The sequence below is a fragment of the Thermobia domestica genome, chromosome 14 (genome assembly GCF_964235325.1).
Source record: "Thermobia domestica chromosome 14, izTheDome1.hap1.1, whole genome shotgun sequence".
In the NCBI taxonomy this organism is placed as follows: Eukaryota; Metazoa; Arthropoda; class Insecta; order Zygentoma; family Lepismatidae; genus Thermobia; species Thermobia domestica.
The window spans coordinates 40,537,512-40,557,454 of NC_137467.1; positions in this window are offsets into that span (position 1 = coordinate 40,537,512).

Consider the following 19,943-nt stretch of genomic DNA (forward strand, 5'->3'; position numbering starts at 1 on the left):
AATAGTAAGTGTCGAATATGCTTAACCCTTAACATACCAAGCGGGGTACTCTAGGGACCCCAGAGAGTGATATTTGGTGATACTGCCGCAATTATAAGAATCAATTTATTCTCGATTTTTATATGTATCCTGCAACCCTTTGAGATATCAATTACATGATTAGATCAACGATGCGTTTCTTTAAAAAATACAAAAAATAAAAACACACTTCAAAATGTAAAAACTTCATTGTTAAACCTGTGTTTCAGATTTACGAACACACAAGTATGAAATTGTATGAAGAACTGAATAGTGTTCAAATATACATAATATTTGACGTCAACAATGTTCATTTAACTTAAGTATGCTTCTAGACATCCAAAAAATAATAGTTGGAGTAACCCTCTGCAATACTATGTTGAGAAATTAAAATAATACTTGGGGTCCCCAGAAGACTCCAGCTTGGTAAACAACTTTGACGACTTAGGCTTGCTACGTTAAGGGTTAAACTTACCGCTGTATTCGCTGTGTGACAACGTGGTGATAGCAGAGCAGAACTGACCCAACATTGACAACCAGAACGACTGTAACACAGCGAGACATCGAGAGGATGTTCTCTTCTGGTATGGTAAGCCATGCGTCTTACGATCCAATGCCACAGCTCATCAACTGTAGCTGGCGGAGTTCACAGGTATGAGAAGCTGTGCAGCCATCGACCAAACATATTTATCCTTCCCTGCTCTACACATTCTGCAAATTTGGACTTTCCTGGATGTATCCTTCTTAGTTCAACATTTTAAGTAACGAGCAGTGTAATAGTCTCATACATTATTTAAAGAAAGAGCGATGATTCTCAGAATTACTCGGAAGTTTCTAGTTTACAATTATATATATATATATATATATATATATATATATATATATATATATATATATATATATATATATATATATATATATAGATAGATAGATATAGATATAGCTATATAGATAGATAGATGTACAATAATTTAAAACGGTTATATCAAAGTTTGCATTCAGAGCACAAAAAGAAGTATAGCTCTCGGAACATTGATTTTAGCCAGATAATACCACTAGTAAACTCAACCACACTCAGTACCGTTAGTTGCTTGGTATTGTCTATGAGGCAGAGATCATCGTATCTCATTGCGTGTAGATTTTTGTATTTGTTTAACACTAAAAATTGTTTGTCGCTAACCGAACCCAGTAACATATATATACCGACAGGACGTACGTTAGTCACAAGGTTACATGAGTGAAACACTAAATTATTCGATTGACACTTGCGGCCTTGTCAACACTAGAGAAAGGTACAAAGTGATTAAATAAATACGAAACATAGTACATACAAAATATAGCGATGTATGAAGTCTCCTTTTCATACGATTTGGAGAAAGGATACATCTGTAGAGAGCAACATAAATGATTTCTCTGGATAATTTGGATTAGTCCAGAATTCGAACAAAAATAATTTTGAAATTCGTTAAGTCCAACATTTTTTCTTTCTTTCTTCGGATTCTCAATAAAGTTGACTACTGAAAAGCTGAGTTACAGATTTTATGTTAAAACATATTCACTATACCATTGCCTTATTCACAGAACAATACATTAGTTATTAATGTATGACTGAAATAATAGTGCTTCGTGCAGATTTACTTTATCCAATCGGAATTGCACAATGATAAAAAAAAATGTTGCAAGGTATAATGTTCTTATTTACAGAGAAAAAGAGTTGAAAAGACCTTTAACTAACAAACATTTTCTTTAAACAGACATACATTTATTCTAATTTATGGAAGAAAGAAATAATTTGCGGAGCAGTATATTTATTAAGGTTACATATTTGTACAAAAGAATGTAAATACAATCGGGTCTGTCTTCAGAAAGGACGTGCTTTTAGCCACAAATTACACTGCTTCTTTTCGCTGTCTTTCATGCAGAATCCTGGTTTTGTTTTGATACACGAAATACCTGAAACAAAAATCCAAAAATATTTAAAATGTTACATTTTAAAATATTTAACATTTTTTAGATTAAATGGACAAAATCTGTTCGGTCAGGTATGGACTTTTGGGTTTCTGGTAGAAAAATGATGAATTAAAAAAAAAGTGTTTGTTGATGCTGAACAACTCGAAATGTATTACTATGCAAAAGTAAGTGGGTACCCACTGGCGTTCGAGGTACCATGGGGTACCTAATATGTCTGCATTTTTAGATATGTGGAAATATATGTCTCTAAAATGTAAAGAACTGATATCTGTTTAGTACAGAAAACCGCAACTCGGTAAGCCTTATGGATACCGAGGTATGGGAAAATAAAGGACAACACCATAGAAGTGTGAGTTTTGCGTACTAGATTGTGCAGTTTCGAAAACGTAATTACTGAGGGCTATCAACAACCTCAAAAGTAGTTTCAATTTAATACACTACACACACGTCCTTATGGGGGTTTTCGGGTACTATGGCATTCGCAGACCTCCCATTTCTAAACATTCTAAAATATATCTTAATAAACTTATAAAGAACGTTACAGGTGTGTGTTTACCGAAACCGCAAGTCGGTATGTTTAACAGTTACCGAAATATGGTGAAATAAATAGGAACACCATAGGTATGTGGGGCTTCCATACTTGACAGTAGTTTAGAAAATTAATGAAAATATGACTAATGGCTATCAAGATATTGTCAAATAAAGGGAGGACCCACACAGTTGGGGTTTTCGTGTTAGGTGGTGAAATTTCCGAAATCGATCATGAAATCTGAATAAGCACCAGTAGCAATTTCATCCTAAAGTAACTGGGTATTTCCATGGGGTTTTAGAACATCATGGGTCTAAAAAGATTAAGTTTTAAAAGCTTTGGAAAATATAATTTGACATTTGTAAAGAGTATTAGAAAAGAGAATAGAGTTACCCAAAACTTCCAGCCAGTACATCTTACAGCTAGAGAGACACCGTGAAATAAAAGAGTATTAGATCTTGAAATTTCATAAAACAACTTTTGATCTTAATAAAAGTTAAATAAGATGGTACTTATATGGGTTAAGTGAGTACCTCACACTCGTCAGGGCAATTCCGATCGAAAGATTAATTCAGCTCGAAGTTTTCTTCGGGTAAATCCAAGCGTGATAATTCCTAGCGTACAAAAAGAATGAAAATTCTTTGTCAATATCTAATATAGCAACCGAGATATAAGTAATTATGTATTTTACGAGGTCGTAAAAATGGAGACCCACATGGATTTGTACTGTTGAGTCTTTGCTGTAAGAAGAAGAAATTTCAGAAAACTACCGTATACACCTTAATAGACAATTAAATGGGTGGAGGCACGGTGGCTTAGTGGTAGAGTGCGTACCTTTGGTGTATTGGGTCCCTGGTTTGATCCGTGTCCAAGTCAGTTTGTAGTCGACATTGTATTCGTGGGTATTCTCGGTGTACTCCTTTCCTCCCACCTTTACACTCCATCAATTCTATCATCAACATTCACTTGCCTTAATTTCATTTTAAAATTAAATGGGCAGTTAAGTGTGATCGTATCTCTGTGGATTAAGAGAATACTCCAGTGTAGTTTCTGCAAAACATACTAGGTACACACCCCACCACTAAGTTACTGTGTCCTCACTGATTTAATTGCATATTAAGGTATATACAGTAGGTTTTTGAATTTCTTTCTTATAGCAAAGACCCAGAAGTACAAATCCTTAAAGATCTCTATTTTTACGTCATAAAATAAATGACTCGTTATATTTTGGTTACTATATTAGATATTCACAGGGCATTTTCACTCTTTTACACAGCTCGATGAACCTTTGGAACTGCCTGAAGAAAACCTAGAACTAATCTTTCCATCGAAATTGTACTGAGGTACTTACTTAACCCATAGAAATACCATCTTATTTTAATTTTGTTGGGACCAATAATTTTTCCGAAGTTTCAACATCTCATACTCTTTTATTTCACGGTGTTTCTCTATATGTTAGATGTACTAGCTGCAAGTTTTAGGTAAATACATATTTCTAATACTCTTTACAAATGTCAAGTTATATTTTCAAAAGCTTTTAAAATTTAATCTTGGTAGACTGTAAGATGTTCTAACACCCCATGGAAATATCTAATTACTTGAAGATGGAATTGCTACTGGTGTTTATTAACTTTCCATGACCGGTTTCGGAAATTTTATCATCTAATACGAAAATCCCATACCTGTATTGGTCCTCTCTTTATTTGACAATATCTTGATAGCCGTTAGTCATATTTGAATTCATTTTCCAAATTGTACCTTCAAGTATGCAAGCCCCACATACATATCGTGTCGCTCTTTATTTTCCCATGTCTCGGTATCCGTAAGGCTTACCGAGTTGCAGTTTTCGGTAAACAAATATCAGTTCTTTACATTTTAGACACATGTATTTCCATATATCTAAAATGCAGAAATTAGGTACCGCATAGTACCCCTCTACCCCATTGGGGTACCCACTTACTTTTGCATACCAGGGTAAAAACACCAGTGGTCGTTACTTTAAGGTTGAAAACATACTCTTTTGTCTCTTCTGTGAGCACCGTGAATCGGTCGGAGCTGTACCATAGTTGGAAAGAGACACTGATCCTTCCTATATATGACCATGTAGTCAGAATTCAAAATCAAATAGCCGTTGAAGGAAAAACAATATTTTAAAATCCCTTGTATTGCACCGGTAGTAGTCATCTCAAAATCGAAATGTTCCAGTGGTAGTTAGGGTTTTGTACCAGTGTTCGTCACTCAAATAACTTGACATAATTTATTCAGAAACGCACTGTTTATCAGTTTAAAATTAAGAATAGAGTATAAAGTACTAATCTTAATAACTGTGCATCACTTTTGGCACTCAAGAAAGAAAATAAAAAAGTTTTTACATACTTTTTAAAGCAATTTCAGTAAGAAAAATGTTAACTGAATTCAAAAGTTAACTGTATATTATTTTAACGTTAAGAGTACAATATTAATTACTATGTTTAATAACTATAGTGACTTTAAGCACTCAAGAATGAAAATAAACATGTTTGTACATACATTTTTAATACAATTTGAGAAACAAAATAAGTTAACCGAATTCAAAACTTAATTATATATCACCTTAAGATTAAGAATGGACAATAAAATACTGAGGTTAATAATAATGCATTAGTGAAGAATGAAAACAAAAATGTTTTTAACTACCTATATTGTATTTACATGTTGTTATTTCTCATTAACATGCTTTTTGATAACGCACGATATGGGCTAGGGGTACGCACGAGAAATGATTTGAGACTGTCACCTCTCGCAAAGGTGTCGCGAAAGTTGTCTCGTCTCGAAAACTGTATCTGTTTCTATTGGAAGAGCTATGTCTCGTCTCGAATTTCGTAACAAAAATTCGTTACACATGCAGTTTTGTGTAAAAAGTGAAATGTATAAATACAGGAGAGAAAACATTGCAGACAAACATTATGTTAGTATATTGAACATACTTTTTTGTATGTGGTGCAAAATATCTTCATCTATGGGGTTACTTTGCACCAAAGTTTATATGAAATGAAATCTTTGAGTTTTACGTTCCACGATTTTGCCGGGTATGCTAAAGGAGACTATAATCATGAGAATGAATGAAATAGTAGAAGGAAAACTGTGAGAGAAAACGGGAAAACCCCGAGAAAACCACACACAGTGTTTGTCCAACACAAAGCCCATTTGGCACGTGCTGGGATCGATCCAGGAACTCCACGCAGGAGAGGTGAACGCTCCATCACTGAGCTACCACGTCCCCAAAAACACAACCTCAGAATATACTTCATATAGAGTAGAAATGAAACGAAATCTTTGAGTTTTACGTCCCACGATTATGCCGGTTAGGCTAAAGGAGACGGTGATGATGAGTAATGAATGAAATGGTGGAATGAAGAAAGTGGGAGGAAACGGGACAACCCCGAGAAAACCCACGCACACGGTGTTTGTCCACCACAAAGTTCACTTGGCGGGGATTGGGATCGAACCCAGGACCCCAAGCACCAGAGGTGAACGCTCCACCACTGAGCTACCGCGACCCCTCATATAGAGTAGAAGTAACAAGATGTAAAAAAAAAAAAAAAAAAATTGGCCCGTCTGGAGGACATGTAAGCTAAACACCAATACAATTGTTACAGATTTATTTACTTGCACTGTTTAGGCTGAACATCGCAACACCAATATCATTATGTCACATCCTTTCAAAAGTATGCTAACTGCAACGTAGACCTGCTTTGCTTCGTAATGTCCAAATAGTTGATTACTGTGCTCGAAAGCAGGCAAGTAGCATACAAATTTACGATGTTGAAGTCGTTATTTTTCACAGCTATGGAGAAAAGACATGAAAACGAAAAATAAAAATAAATCTTTGTTTTACTTCCTACGGTTATGCTATGTATGCTGACAGTCACAAATGAGTATTGAAAATTGATGATCTTGGAATACGATTTGGTGGAATAATGAGGGGGGGGGGGAAATAGACATTGATTAAATATAAAATTGAAAAGAAATAAGGGCCTGACGCTCAAATATTTATCTATCTGGCAGCCATCTTGATCCCTCTAAAATATCATGAAGTACTTGATTGATTCTAAACCCAATAATAGTAATAGTAATTATAACAATAAACACAGAATATACCTAGATATAATTTACGCACCTTGAAGTGTAGAAATTAATGATTGCAATCCTCAGCATTCCAATAGTTCTTTGGTTTCTCCAAATGAAGATTCGGACATCGGTTTTCTTCTCAAGCAATAATGGGGTACAATAATCAGTTGCAGTCCAAAGCCAAGTCACTAAGTTAAGCATGAATATAAAAGATTTTGTGTTAAATATTTCAATGTAAATTTCATGAAATAGAATTCATTAGTTAGTTACATACAAACTCTTACGCATGTAAGTCAGAATCTACTTGTAATAACTTGTAAATTTAAACAAACTAAATTATACTACAGTTATAGGGACATCAAACATATATTCCATAAGATATATAGGGTGTCTCAAAAGTCCCCTGACATTAAGTAACTCGATTATTATCAGAGTTACAACAAAATGTAATTGGGAAACCGTCTCCAAATATGATGTTTCCAATGTAAGTTGAAGGAATTTTCAAAATCGGATGAGCCGTTTGGCTGTACACTCTTTATGCGTCCAATGTTAAATGAAAATGCAACGTTGCCATTTACCTGGACCCACAACATAAGTGAATGAAGTTACTGATTTTTACGCTAACATGTCGATGGCTAGCCCCCATTTCAAACAGTAACTTCATTCACATATGTTGTGGGTCCAGGTAAATGGTAACATTGCATTTTCATTCCACATTGGGCGCATAAAGAGTACAGCCCAAACGGCTCCTCCGATTTAAAAAGTGTTCACTTTAGAATGAAAACAACATATTTAGAAATGGTTTTTCCTCTTACGTTTTGTTGTAACGTCAGAGGACTTTCGAAACACCCTGTATACATCATACGAAGTTCCTTTCTAAATTCTACACGGGTGTAGTTTAATTGAATGTGAGATGGGTGATACACATTAGGCCGTTTGGAAATACTCTCACAGACGGCCGCCATTTTGGATTAAATTTGTTTGTTATAAACTGGTGGGTAATGTGATATATATATGGCCACAGGCTAGAATTTTCTCAGTATGTCAAATATGCAATCAGATTCCATGGAGCTTAATTTGGTGAAAAGTTATTGCCAATTGAACGTTGTATTTACCTCTTTCTTCTAGATGTAGAACCATACCGTTAGCACGTGAGGAATGCATCGAAATATTCAAACTGTGGAGCGGGAGGAGTGCCTGTACAGTGGTTACCGATTGCAAACAGAATCATCCACAATGTGACTGTGTTACATGTTGCAGTGTCACAGTAATTAACTAAATTTGAGGAGACGGGCACATTCGTGAACATACGTCGTAGCGGACGATCGTAGAGAGCTACAGATGAAGCAACGCCTACGGCAGTGCTGACTTCTTTCTGGATGTGGCCCCAGAGGAGCACACGTCATTTATTAATGCAATGTGGGTTGAGTCATAGGGTCTGCGCGTGTATAAGTACATCCGTACAAGGTGCAAATGAAGCAACATCTCCACGAGAACGATGTTGATCGCCAAGTGTAGTGAGTAATTATGGTTAACATTTTTATGCAAATACTCTTTTCAGATGAAGCTGACCTCTACGTAAATGGGAAGGTTAATAGGCAGAACATGCACAATTGGTCACCTGACAACCCCGCGTGCAAGACCCCTCCAACATGACCAGCGCAAAGAAAATTAATTATGTTGTTGGCAGACAAATGAGGAATACGTCTAATCAGTCACTTTTTCATTCCATAAAATTAACTGCGGAATAATACCTCACGCTCGTACAGGGATAGATATTGCGAGCTGCGATGCCCGAGGATGGTACATTCTCGCAGTTTTTTCAACACCATGGCGCTTTCTTCATTATGGATTCGTATTGCGTCACTACTTGAACAATTTTCTAGAACATGGGTTGATCGACGAGAGGCAGTTGAATGGCTGCTCGATCACCGGACCTAACGCTGTTCAATTTCTAGCTAAGTGGAAAAGTTAAGGCTATGGTTTGTGCAGTAAATATTCATAATTTTTATCATCTAGAACAAAGTATCGCCATCGTCTGTGCACAAATTTGACCCTATATCCTACTTTGTGTCCACAGCAATTGGAAGAAGCTTCTGCAAATGTTTATTGCTCAGTAGGAACATGTAGAACATATACTATAACCAGGGGTAAAAGTGGACCTGAAAAGGTGGGGGGACGGTAGGTAGCGGCATCACTCCACGCCGTTCCTCCTGCCTATCTCTGCCCATTGTACCATTTTAGGATCTGGGGGACGTCCTACATATTTTTCGAGGTGGGGAACTGCGTCCCCCGCGTTCCCCCTCGCTTTTACCCCTGACTATAACAGGGAAATGTGTTCGAAGTGGGAAAAATCAGAGGCGGTGTGTTTTATTACGATTTTGACTCGACATATCGGCTATCTAAATGTTCAAATGCAGTGAGGTGTGAAGCCTACAAGATTGCATTTCTATTTACATAATGTCTGAAAACCACTGGAAAGCTTCTTTTAGTTACGGAGAAAAAACGGAGAGACTGATCCATCCATCGTGAACAACTTTCTGGAAAAAAATAAATAAAAATAGCCCTTACCTTGTATCAGAGAATTATACACGAAAGTGCTCAAAAACCGACTTTCAATATTAACAATTTCCAGCGGGAAAACTCCTGGACCACACACTCGAATGAGGGGTATTTCAAACTCCCGTAAGATCTGCCCCCACAGCAATCCCCTAAATCCGCCCATGCTCAAAATACGACGCTTATAAGAATTCAGACAAGACGACACATACATACATACGAAAGAAACAATTCAATACGGCACATCAAAATATAAACTAGATGAACTTCTTTGAAAACACCTCATTTTACAAACCGAAGGTAGAAAAAGGAAAAAATGTCAGTATTGTCAACTTAGAATCTACATAAGAAATAAAATCTTTTTATGTGCAAAGCTATTCGTCAATACGTATAAAAAAGGAATTTATTAATGGTATTTAGCATTTATTCTTCCGTGAAGGTTTATCTTGATCACTAAAAAACCAGAAACGGTATGTCTCTATCACTGGAAAAAAAAAAAAAAAGGGTATGACATACCACTACATATAGTCTCACTTGGTTCACTGCCAATAACATTTCACCAGAATAAGTTACATGATATCTGATTGCATATTTGACATCCTCAGAACATTTTAGTGCATGGCCATGTATCACACTACCCACTTATCGTCCGTATTACAATTTCGAATCTAAGATGGCGACCGTCCGCGTGATGTAATCCGAAAGTATCCCTCTGGGCCTAATGTGTATCTCTTATCTCGCAATCAATGTAACTACATCCCTGTAGTTTTCAGAAAGGATGACAAGGGACTTCTGATGCATCCTGTATATAATAGTTGTATCAATAATGACGGGTATACCGGCTAGGCTAAAGGAGACGCTGATGATATAAAGAATGAAATGGTGGAATGAAGAAAGTGGGAGGAAACGGGAGAACCCCGAGAAAACCCACTCACACGGTGTTTGTCCACCACAAAGTTTACTTGGCGCGAGCTGGGATCAAACCAAAGACCCCAAACACCAGAGGTGAACGCTCTACCACTGAGCCATCGAGGCCCGACAGGAATATTTGTTGAAGTCTACTGTCTTCTTCAGTACCAAGGTTACACAAAAATGAGCCTATGGTTTTGATGGAATTCGAACCAACATTATATGTATACTCTCTCAGCGAGAATCAAAGCTGGCACCAAGTTTACATATGCGCGCGCATTGTATTTTACTTATATAGCTCACAGAGCTATGGGCGAGCAAGCAAGGCACGTGCCCCGGGCGTGTGGTTGGAGGGGCTACTAAAAGAGAGGTTATATATTAGTACTTTTCCATTTTGGTGTTTAATACTTTTCATCAGAGTGCGAAATCATGAAATCAAAGTCGGGGAGACTGAAGGACTGAAGAGAGCGAGAGAGAGGGGAAAAAAAAGCTGCGCAGTCTTACACTTCAAAGAATTGTAGTGAAATGAGGTCAGAATTCAAGATGACATTCGGATGCTTGGCACGAAGAAAAACATTGCAAGCAATTTTGAAAAAAAAAAAAAAAAAAAAAGAAAAGAAAGAAAGAAAAAAACTTAAATAATGTGATATATTTTGTAGGCTTTGGATATGTATGTTTTAGTTGGCATCAACAATTATTGGTGTGTTTTGTCACAATTGACAGTTTAGCGAGAGACTAGGCTAACTGACAATTTTAACTTTCTGAAAGAAAAGGAAACAAATGAAAACAGCACGTTTCAAAGGATACGACTGATATTCATAGTTTGGTTTAGTATACAACAGGGGTGGATCCAGGATGGACTACTGGGGGGCGGTGGGTTGTAATGCCACTACTTACAAGATAGAGCTACTTTTAAGAGATTCAACTCTGGGTGGGTTTTATTTTATATTAAAATACACAAAGTTTCCTCTTCTTGGGGGAGATAGACCCTCCCTGGATCCGCCCCTGTCTCAGGACAAGCCACACAGACAAGTGGTTGAGGCAAAGGTCAATTAATGACATTAGTATGCTGTTCCGTCAAAATCTCAATCTTGACCTGGATGTAAGTTAGCCTGGTCTCTCACTGAACCCCTCAATTGAATGTTTAATATGTAAATTAGGCACTTCTACATCACAAACAGTAAATATAACCTACCTTATTCTACGTTTTTAAATGCATTTCTACAACTGATTGTAACTTTAAAGGTTCTCGTGAAGATTAGCTGGCGGAGGTTACCTAACATAGCCATGAGTTATCAAATTAACAGTTGTGCTTCGTGGGTGATGATAATGATCCTGAGGTTAGATGTTAAATTGGACTCGAGAGCGGAACAAGGGCTGATCTTATTCGTGTCTCAGACGGGGGGCATGGAATGGAACGAATATGAAAATAAGGTTGCTGTAATAGTTTTTCATAGGGTTTGTAAGATTTTCGAAACACTTGGCATTTTTTTTTTTTTTATCAAGACTTGACATTTTTTTAAGATAAAAATCAAGACTTGGCAATTTCAAGTTTCATCCCCCTCCCAATCTTGTAATGCTCGCTACGCCGCTGTAAGCAATGCATATTTTCGACAATATTCGTTGTTCATCTGTTTCCGCTGGGTTCCAACGTGGTGAGCTGCATATGGGACTTTTAATAGTGTTATTATAATGAGAAAGAATTGTAAATTATGTTGATGTTCCTAAAAGAGGGAAATTGAAAGAGAAATTAAATTAAAAATAAATAAGGGAGAGAAAAGTAATTACTTGAAAATAAAAATAAAGTCTTTGAGTTTAATGTCCCACTATTATGCTGTTAGGCTAAGGGAGTCGGTGATTAAAGCAAGTTAATGATTATGGAATATTTGGTGAAATGAGAAAGTGGGAGGAAACAAGTCCCCGACAAAACCTACGAGCACGTATATGAAAATGAAGTAAAACATACACTGGACTATGCTTTCTTTGTCTAGCAGAGTCATAGTTTGGAATCGAAAATGTGTTCTGAATCCTTGTATTTAGAGATTAAGAGTGTAAGTAACGAAATCACTTAATACATCCATTAAGATTTCGGAAAGCGAAATCTAAATTTAGGTAAGCTAACTCCATGTACTAACTGCTTGCATCCGCTTCGTACATTGTTCGAAGGGTCACGAAGCAAATCACCTCATTTAGTCTACACATACCTAGTACTAGCGTTAATTACCTGCTTCGTTGGGTGAAAATAAGAAAACCAGTAATACATGTATGTTACGTTAGTCAGTCACTTTTTTTACTATTACGAAACGCTCTCTCATATCGGTTATTTTCGATCATTTGTAAGATCCGTCTCCCCTCTTTCCCTCCCCAAGTTGCTTGGCTGAATTTTGATTTAAATAGTATCGGAAGTGTCACTGTCCATTTCTGCGCCCCCGAAAACAATGGATTTAGATTAGGATCAGTTCACTTAACTTAGTAAGCCTACAACTTTGGCGCGGCTCGACTTGTTGGAAAGCAATCCAAAATCTAAACAAATATATCGATGTCATTGGGGTTTACTAAAGTGTGTCGTAAGTCAAGAAGATTGAGAATCACTGCCTCGATTATTCACTTCAATTAATCATCAAACTCCTTTAACCTGAAGTATATAATCGTGGAATGTTCAATTAAAATTATAATTTTATGGCATCTAGAAAATGCACATATCGTACATTACGTTACATTACCATTCAATCGCAATAGGTTATTACAGACATGTGGTTGGCTTGAAGCTTAGCGTCCTATTCAGCGCCAAGACTGTGTACTACCTACACCTACAGCATAATATGGAATCCTACTCGCATGATCTTCGATCAAGATTTGAATCAACGGGAGGATGAAGATTTTCCCTCTCGTCAAGTAATTTCCCCAACTCGCCAAAGAATTTCTCCCTTGCCGGGAAAATATGTTCCCTCATTTCATATTTTACATATTATATACTATATATTATATCTTGCATCACTGAGAAATAAAAGGCTTGGATTGTATATCTGAAAAGTCGCCCCCTCCCCGCAGGCACGTAGCCACGATTTCGCAATACGGGAGGTCTGTGACGAAATACTGTGGTTATCACACCAGGGGTTCGATCAATGTAAACTATTTTACTGACAACATATCCATATTGATTTGTTAGGACAATAAAATGAGGATATGTTAGTAAGTATTTTAATTAAAGAATTATGAAGAAATCTTGCGTAAAAGAATAGAAAAAAGTATTGACAAAGACATAGTCTTCCAAGGTCATTCGAACTCGGTTCTTCTCGTCTTCTTTCTATTTCTCTTATCTTAGTTCAATGCCGTCAAGGATAGCAACGAGATCTCTTTCTGGAGTAAAGACATCCTATAAAATGGATTAGTGTTGCCGCGAAATTCAAAATGGTTCATATTATTGGTAATTCTGGGCATTGCTTAAGTTCTGACAGGCTATCTGAAAGAACCGGTTTATCGATCGTCATTTGTAGTCCATAGGGTTACTGGCGCAAGTCCCGGGGGGATGAGGACATGCCCCCTCCAATCTTAGAACTGGGGGAGGGACTTTCCCCTCAATAATCCGATTTGAAATGCGTTTTTTGGAGAGAAATGTGATGATTTGTGTCCGATTGCCACAAAGGAAAGTAAGATGAAATTGATGTCCCCACCCCAGAATAAGCCTTAAATCTGCCCACCTCACAATTTTGAAGACAACTCTGCTCCCCTGATCCTCCGCAGCATTGTTTTTCAACTTCATAATTTGAACATCCTTAAAAAAATTATGAGAACTGTCTTACCCGTCCCTCCCAATGTTGAAGACAGATTTGCGCCGCTGCATACGGTTAACATGGAGCTAGATGGAATTCGGAATGTTCCGTTATAATAATATCCAATTTCAACTTGATCCGCCCCCCCCCCCTCCCGTTTCCTCCACACAAAGCTCCTCGTAAGAAAGAGTAACCAAAACGCTTATTGTAGCTTTATATTTTTGAGGCTGATTCATCTGTTTCTTTCTGTTTCATCTTTCCTTAATATTTTTCATTTCTGGATCCGAAGGGGGGGGGTCTGGACCCACCCCTTGGCTACGTGCCTGCTTCCCGTAAAAAGCTTCATTCGAACCCTGAATCAAACAACTCCATCTGTAAAGCAGTGCTGAGTTGATTTTAATATCCTTTTCTGCAACGAGGCTGTATGAGACGTGGACTTACTGATTAACATGGACTCCGAACCACTCCCGCCGGGAATCGAACGCGGGTTTCCCACACCAAAGGCGCGTACGCTAACCGCTTAGCCATGAAGGAGCTCATATCTATAGCAGTGTAAGCAACAACAACAACAACAACAAAAAGAAACACACATACATACTAGAACAACAACAACAAAAAGAAACACACATACATATTAGAAGTTTGCGCAATTGGGGATCAAAACATTCTCAATGAAGTATGAGAAATAGTAAACGTCAAAGTGGGCTTCTGCTTATTCTTTACTTCGTTAATACTTAATTCCTTCTAGAAATAGTGAAACAATACTATGAAGACACAGTACTTAAACATAATCGAAAGAATAAGACAAGGAAACAGAGTAATTTCCGACTAATTAAACTAGTCATATATACTATACCTAACTGTTACATTGTATTTCTTACCATATTACGAAAGCGATATAACTTTTTTACCAGCCATAGAAGCTGGACGCAATCCAATACTGCAATTTAGACGCTGTAACGAAAGTTGCAAGTCAAACGCCTGACACTCAACTGTGTAATAGCTGTTTCAAGCGGCCTACAACTTATGACCTTGACACTATGTGCTAGTAACCAAATTAATGCCAAGGTACGATACAAACACCCCAACTTGCCACAATGACGTCATCACAAGGAAAAAAAGAAAAACATCTAATTTTTGGTTCGAAAATTATGAAACAATAATAATAATAATGTAATTCTCAGGAACTCAAACATTAGTTAACTAGAGAACATAACAAGCAAAACAAAACAAAACAAAACAAAACAAAAAGAATCTTAAACGTGAGCTCTCCCTGACTGCTGTTTTTAAATTTCAGTGAGGCTGTAAAATATGTTTTGTTTTATTGTTAAAAAACAAAAAGAAAAAGAAAAATAAAGAAAGAAAGGAAATAAATTTTGTTGCAAATATCCTAGTAAAAATAGGTTTCCTAGACACAAGTGGCTCCGCGTAGCGTAGTTGCTAACGCTCTCGCCTTCGGTACGAGCGGACCCAGGTTCGATTCCGGTAGGGGCACTCGGTCGAAAAAGTATCAAAAGCTTTTAAGTCCAGACATCCTGAATGAGGCTTTCTTGGGTTTTCCTCATTTCATACCAGGCAAATGCCGGGTAGTACCCAACATATAGGTCCCAGGCCGTTTGCTTCCTTCCCTTTCCCCGGATAGTGTGCTCACCGAGCGACGTCATAACTCACATGTGACGGGCTAACAAGGTCATTGATGCCGAAAGCCCAGAAATCTAAATCCTAAATCTTCACTACACAAGAAAATGTTCGCGCTGAAAACGGTTTCTTAGCAATTATGTTAAGCAGTCCTGTAGTAAATCTCCATCAAGTAATAAACCGTCACATATAAAAAGGAAAGAATAAACACATAACATTCATTTTGCGTACCTTGAAATGTAAAAAGTTACAGAACATTAATATTCAAAGATTTCTCAAAATTCAGATTAACCCATTTCTTTCTCCTCAACCATTAACGAGTTACAATAGTAAGAATTGTGGTCATAAATCACATTACTTGTTTAGTACTATTTTAAAGCAAGTTATACTAAAGGAATATATAATTAATGGAATATTTAACTAAAGTGATAATTTACTATTGCACTTACCCAGGCTTTTCTTTCCTTCCGCTATTCTTTTCCGTTTGTAAACAACCTCGTTTATAAACCAGCTCGCAAGCATACGACAGTTGTTTCATGACGTCATCTATGGTGCAAGAAAGAGGTGTCTATAGGCGGTCAGGACCTCACACACAGATGGACGTATATAACATATAGCTGAAGTATTTAACATACGTATACGTATATAAAATACGGAAGATTGTTAGATATCAGACATCCTGCAGCGACATGATATAACATCCAAGCGCGTTAAAGGCAGTAGCTGTGTAGCATATGGATAAAGTACGCTCCGTACAGATTTCCTTAGTAAACATAACGAATCCTTGTATTTGTACAATATACCGCTGTCCGGATAATGGATTTTTCTCAGTGTAGCAACTAGGGAGAACTCCCCTCTAGAAAATTTTGTTCAGGCGCCCATGCTGCCAATATAGTCTTATGATTTTTCCCCAGGTCAATTGCTTACTTCATTACCATAGAAAGAGGCATACAAGGTAACTAAATATAGTATTATTTCCAGCTTGCGGGACATTTATCTCAGATTGGTATTTTCGTTGATACAGCGTGTTCAGAAACTCTCTCTCTCTCTCTCTCTCTCTCTCTCTATATATATATATATATATATATATATATATATATATATATATATATATATATGAGTTTCCATTAAATCCATTCGAAAACAAAGAAACACATATAATCTACATTTAACCTCTATTTATCGCAATTTCTAATACTAGCGTCAAAATTGTCCACACAAGGTGGTAACAAAATAGTGTTGGAAACTTTTGTACAAAATATTTGTCTTTGTGGCTTTGAATAGGTTCACGAATCAGGTGTATATAGAGACTTTCAGAACAAACTGTATAAGGCGAAAATAAATTTAGGATTCATCTTTAGTATAGCTTCTCTAATTCATAATAAGAAGTGATTTTCTGTAATCGATTTAGCGTTTTAAGGATACATTTCCTCTCCATCCTTTTAACTCTCCACTAAAACCGGAAGTGATAAAAGTCCACTACAACTTCCGGTTTCAACAGTAATAGAGAAAATATCACGTCACACACCAACTAAACAGTAATCAGGTGATGTGGACAGGACACTGTTTCTTGCTTACTTCAAGACCAGTTAAATTCTTTCTTTTTTTAAAATGAATTTACGATCTACGTATATGAATTTAATATTATTTAAGTTAAAATTTGGTTATTAAATATAACAAATTTTAATTTTCACAAGGAAAGGTAGATTGAGATAGTTTTGAAAAAGATAACCAAACCAATAAAATTTCCTTTCATTTCAGACAAAATGAAAAAAAGTTATTCCCGATATAAATCAATGGGCTAAAAATATGTAAGAGGAGTGTTTGTAAGTTTTCTTTAAAAAAAATTCCCTCGATTGACACAAAATTTTCCGTTTTCTTATCAAATGCCCCTAGTTTGTGGAGTGTCCATTTCTTGTGACAGAAGTTATAAAATAAGATTAAGTTAGCTATACTAAAGGAAGTATTAAGCAGCTCTGTTTTATTCATTTGTTTTTTGCTGCTATTGTCTTTACTTTTTCCTTCACTTAAAAAGAATACAAATACAATTAGCCAACAAATGGTCCAAATTATGCTACTTTGAATACACACACACACACACACATACACATACAAACTATTGCCATTGTGCTGATTTCTTTCTAAAGAACAAAAAAAGAACTAGTATTTATCAGTCAGCCACGGGGAGAATTTCCCCGTATTTTCACGTTTTATCGAATGATTTCCTTTTTACCTTTTTGCTACCTACTTATCTTTTCCCCATTTTACCTACGAAATTTCCCCAGATTAGGGAATTTTCCCTCAAACTACGAACAGTGTAAAGATAACATTACGTATTTTACACCATGAAGCACTGTTGCCACACTTGGTACAATTGTACCAAATTCAGCCCTTTTTGTCATTCATCGGCCCCTTGGTATCACGCTGGCATTTTCAGCCGCTTTTGTGGAAAAGTTGGTACAATTCTGCCCAATTCAGCACTATTTAACAAATATAAATACACATTTTCAAAAATGTCAGTAGGACTTTTCCTACATCTCACGTTACTCATACTGTGTTGGACTCTTAAAAAAAAAAAAAATGTTGTTGAACATTTATTCTGTGACGTTGCATCGCATAACGCCACGAACTTTGTGTGCGAAATTCGTAATTCGAACTATACCGGAAAACAAGTGATGCTAGATGGACGCTATCCTGATAATTTACCGGTATATCTTAATATTTTATTATAACGTACTGTTTACACGTGAACTCGGAGATCATTGATTTGTTCCTCATTTTATGTATTTTTTCATATATAGCCATAATACCCTTTAGGTTTATTGGTCACTTTGAAATAGAGGCGCGTTTGGTTTCCTTACAATACATACCGAAGATGATAACTGTTTTCTCTTTTAATTTGCGGCTTCTGTTACACTTCCTACGTATGAGAAAAGCTTCATATACTTCCATGGTTGTTCAGGATCCTCCTATTTGGATGTTTTTATTAAAGTGATTTTTAAAAAGAGCACTTTCTTTAGACTCTTGGAAGAGGGATGAGAGATCTAGAACTTTTACTCTTTTAGAGCCATGTATTACAATTGGTATAAAGAAATGAATTCAGCCCTTTTTGTTTCAATTTGGTACTATTTTTCAGCCCACTCCAGGGCTAGGACTGTGGCAACACTGCCATCAAGTACTCTTGTCGTTAGCAACGTTCTCAAGAGATGTCACTGTATGTAAGTTAAAGTTTTGCCCATTAAAGCACAATTATTTGTCTGGACATAATACATATTGAAAGAAATTTATTTAGGCGGAAAACAAACTGAAGCAAATGAATACAAGTTCTTGAAAATATATTCAGGAAATTAACCTCGCAGACTATGTAAAGAAATATATCCACTGCCATACTCGATAATTTATGTTGAAAATAGTTAAGTATTGTAGTGTATTGGTAATCACGTACCTTAAGTACTAGATATACAGTCTGAATCTTCAATAAGCGATTACGAATGCTTTTAAATGCTGGACATTATGTTGTAAACAGCCCAGTAAGTTGTAGAGTAAAACGAAATGTCTTAATACTAACATAACTGTTGTGGCATTATAGTGAGTTGGCGCACCTACGAATAAGGTAAAAGCACCTGTAGTTGACACCCCCTCCAGTAGTTGACACTTTAGAGAAACTTTTCAAATAACACTGTTCAACAAATTTTGTTCGAAAGTATGTAAATTCTTTGAAATTGCGATTTTTACATTCATTTAAGCATAATATGTAAGGAAATGATAATAGAATTTCCTTAGCTCAGGTTGTGAAAAAAAACGCCCTTGTACAACAGTAGCTGTATATAAACAAATGTATTAATATTTATAGAACATTTAAGCAAAATCCTTGTAAAAACCTACATTTCACTTTTTTTTATCTATTTCACTGTAATGTGATAAGCTGGGGAGTTAAGAAGTACCCTAACCTATAGCTTTCTATATCCTTGTATTTCATTTTTCAAAATTGCTCAAATACCAGTTTCACAGCGATACAGAAAATAAAGTAACCGTGGTCAAGTTAAACATTAACAATTCCGTAATAAAAATCAGTATTAACATCAAAACATGAAAAATATGTACAAATACCTTTTTGTGCAAGAACTACACTGCAATGTAGACAAAAGTTTCAAGTGATCCCTTGTACAGGATTATGTTTATTTTATTTTGAGCGTCTTCGCTTGGCTTGCCTTTTGTAGGTTACATCTGGAGCATCCATTGCAATAGTCCAACAGTAGTCGGCCAATATGTTAGAACTCCACTTTCCCTCATATCTCTTCTCCATGGCTGCAATATCTTGGTGGAAACGCTCACCATGTTCGTCACTTACTGCTCCACAATCTTCGGGAAAGAAGTCTAGATGTGAATGAAGAAAGTGGAGTTTCAGAGACATATTGCAACCAAGATTTTCGTAG